The following is a 3,931-nucleotide window of genomic DNA, read 5'->3' on the forward strand; positions in this document are numbered from 1 at the left end:
TCTCCATATTTATAGAAGAAGGCACCTGGGAGTTGGTAAGAAGGTCATCCCGTGACCTTCTTACCTATCATGTCAACTCTGTGACATTCATGATTAATTCCTAAACCTGACACATAAGTGTGGTCAAATCAATAGGTAAGGGGATAATGGGCCGCACAGCCGAACCCAGTCGTGGGTGTCTGAATACGCACGTTCACGCTGCGTGTCCAAGAAGTCAGGGATATATCAGACACGTGATGTCTGATATATGCACGTTTAACTTGCGTGATTGACTTTATAAAGAGTCACAGCCTCCAACTCTAGCTCGTACCACGAGCTGGATGCTTATCTCGACTTGCGGCCTTCAGAGTCCAGACTCAGTCCTTCAGCAATCTTGGCGAACCCTTAGGCTACCTCGAGCTAAAGAGGTAGGATCTTATGATGGCAGCTCCGGTCTTGGGGATGTCCACGTGGTAGTCATGATTAGGCCGTATCTCAGCTCGCTAATCAGCCCGTGGGAAAATCAGGGCGTACATCTGTCCCCCAAGCCTCTGCTCGTGGTACACGACGTCGCGTAGGGCCACAGTAGGGGCTTTTAGGCTTCCCCGTGAACTCTTCACATTCCACATTCTACGCAAGCGCCGAATACGTGGAACATCGTGGTTGGTGACGGTACGTCTTCCGAGAACCGCATTTAATGGCCTAGCCTATACTCAGCCGTCGTTTCGTCTTTCGAGTGGAGGGCCTTGGATCCCACATCAAGGCAATCCAACGGTCCTCCTCATGTGGCCCTTCACGTATATAAAAGGGATGGCCACCTTACGCATGGGCCACCCATTCATTTGAAATTTTTCAGAAATTTTCCTCTTCTTCTTGCTCTCAAAAATCCCCCTTTTTTTCTCTTTCTGGTTACCATCTTCGGCGTTCCAGAAACTCAGGTGCAAGGGCTCCTTCGAAGTTTTGGAACCAACAACTCCGACGAAGCCCCAACCCAGGCGATTCCTTCATCCTCTTCCCAACCAGAACACTCAGTAAGTCTTCTGACCGTGCATGTGTTGAAATTATTTTTCACTGTAGCTTAGGTAAATATTTACTATAGCCGCATGCAAGGGTTTGCTGGTTTTTTGTGGGCATGAAGGGTGAAAGCCTTTTAGGTTAGGGTATTGTTTGTAGTAGAAAACTGTTTAGGAGCATGGATTACAGGATGCATTTTCTAGGGAAAATTTCTGGGTAGGATTTTTGGGATATTAGTTCAAAATATCCAGTATTTTGGGTGCAAAACCGGGTAGCTTAGGGGACACGCTTCACAGGCGGTTTTGCCTTTCTTGCCTATTGGAACTTTCCCTCCAAGGAAAAATTCTAACCTGACCCTCCTGACACACGAATTCCGAGTAATCGAGGATCTGTTGGGAGCACAGGCGCATGTTCATAGAACCGCATGGTCTCACTCTCCACGGGCTGGGCTTACCTCAGCTCGTGTCAAGGAAACAGATTGTTCTCCATGTTTAAGTCGCCTTCTTCTAAAATTTCTTCTTTTTGTTCGCTAGGCGACTAGATAGGACCCAAGAAGAATGCTCCTAAGAAGCCTGTAGGCAGCTCGTCCTCCCGACAAGACAAAGGAAAGGAGGTGATGGCCGAATCCCCGATCCCCAACTTCGGGCCAACAGTGGAACAGGAGCTCGAGGTGGCTCCTGACGCGTTCTTTGAGGCGGAGAGGATCGTTTCAAAGATCACTGACCAGGCGAGGGTCAACAAAATATTCCTCTCCCATAACATCGGGCTGGGGAGAGGATCCGTGGTTGCCCGTCCTCCTTTAGAAGGCGAGCGGAGCTGTGCGCCGCTTGATGAGGCGTTCTCGGCCTAGAGCGAAGAGCACTTCAAGGCAGGGGCCTTCCTCCCGTTGGATCAGTATTTTGCTGATTTCCTCAATTACGTGAGGTTGGCCCCATTCCAGCTCCCCCCCCCCCCCAACTCTTATCGTTTGTTGGCGGGGTTGAGATACTTGTTCCTGAAACAGGAGTGGGAGGTCCCCACTCCTGCAGACTTTCTTTACTTCTTCTGCCTTAAGGCCAGCCTGGAGCAGCGAGGGCGAGGTGACGGGTTTTACTACTTAACCCGGTTCCCCAACACGGCTGCGGTCATCGAGCTACCCAGCCACCCCAATGACTTCAAAGATCAATTCTTTATGTTGACGGGGTTCCGAAACTACGAGCTCCACTACTTCAATCGTTCTCGTAAGTGCTTTTCAACCTTAGCTCGTAAGTTAAGTATTGGTTAGCTCCTCCTGTATCCCTTTCTGACTTAGATTAATTCTGCAGCTATCTTCGCGAGGACAGAGAAATCTGTTACCCTCGGGGCCCAGTACGAGACACTGGCGGGCTTGCCCCCCAGTGAAAAAGATTATCGTCTGCTCGTGACAGACGAGACGATGGTGGCCTGTAAGCTGATCTTCCCAGGTCAGACTCTGAACCTAAGGAGGCTCCGGGCGCTTCCCCCAGCTCGTGACATCAGGCCTATCATTGTGGAGGAGGTCGCGGGGGATGATGATGAGGAGGACGAGGAGGACGAAGTGCCCCTCGTGAGGACGAGGAAGCGGGCGCTGGAGGTCGCCCAAAGAACGGACGAGGAGAGGATCCGGTCCGGAGCAGCCGCGGGTCCTTCTGGCCAAGGTAACCCTTATATGTTTAGGAATTTAGATAGGGCAACTGCTGACCCCCGGCTAGCTAGGTACAATCCCAAACAGATCGTCCAACGCCACCGACGTGATCCGGACCTGGATACAACCCTGCTCCACTGTGTCGACCAGCTCGTGCTGGATTACCAAGATAGCCGCCCTAGGGGTACCGTAGTCGTAGATAACAGCCTAGCCTTTAGGTCGATCCTATTTGAGGAGTATGGGACCAACCTTTGGTCATGGCCATCACTCCGGAGGGGTGTCGTAGCTCCAGGACTTAGGCAATATGTAGAAGAGTCTAGTCCTGAGCCGGCGTCGGATCCAGAACCCGCGCCAGCTCGAGAAGTGATTGTCTTAGATTCCCCCGAAGAAGCTCCGGGGCCGATGGTCGTAACCGTAGACTCTTCCTCTAGCTCGAGGGGTAGGATTCCCCTTTAGTACATAAATATACTTGAATTTTGGATTTTTTCTTTTCTTTCCTTTGTTTTTGTATGACTGCTAACTTCTGTACTAACCATATCTTTGTTTTGACAGAAGAGATGTCTCAGTCCGGGGGACAAAGTCTGTGGGTTGCGCTCATTGGGGGGAACTCCTCAGCTGGGGCCTCTAGGCCTAAAATGAAGAAGCTCCGGACGCTGAAGAAAGGCGCTGGGACCCCATCCAAGTCTCCTGCCAAGGAGAAAGAGCAGCCCCCAGCCGCTCCGGTCGTGGGAACTGTTCCTCCTGCTGCAGGGGGGACAAGCATGCCCCCACCCCCTCCGCGAGCTCCGGCCTTCGTCCGGGACACAGGGGCGGAGCTCGGGACTCCGGCAAGTTCAACCTCCGAGGTGCGCATCCCGGTTGACCCCCAGGACCTGGAGAAGATTCCAAAGGCCTTCTGGGGGACGGTGTACGAGACGGCGAACTACGCCGTCAGCCACATTTACAAGTTCAACGAGAAGAAGCTCAGGGCCATCAAAACAAGGAGCCCGGTGGGCGTGCTGGAATCTTCACTGGGCATGGCCCTAACGGTAAGCTGACCTTACCCTTTCATGGTTTTTAATTGTCATGCCTTGCCCTGTTTTTCCTCTCCCCCTTCACTCTTTTTTTTTTTCTAAGGCAGTTGCCTCTCCGTTTTCGCAGAGCGTTGTTGCCCTCCATCGGAGCATAGCCAAGACCAAGGCCCAGCTCGAAGATATGTGGGGCGAGCATCAAGTGGTTAAAGATGCCCTGGCGGCCACACAGGCCGAGCTGGAAGAAGCCCGTCCCAAGCTTCAGGAGGTCGAGGCAACCAAGGTC

This window comes from Humulus lupulus, chromosome 3, assembly GCF_963169125.1.
Source record: "Humulus lupulus chromosome 3, drHumLupu1.1, whole genome shotgun sequence".
NCBI lineage: Eukaryota > Viridiplantae > Streptophyta > Magnoliopsida > Rosales > Cannabaceae > Humulus > Humulus lupulus.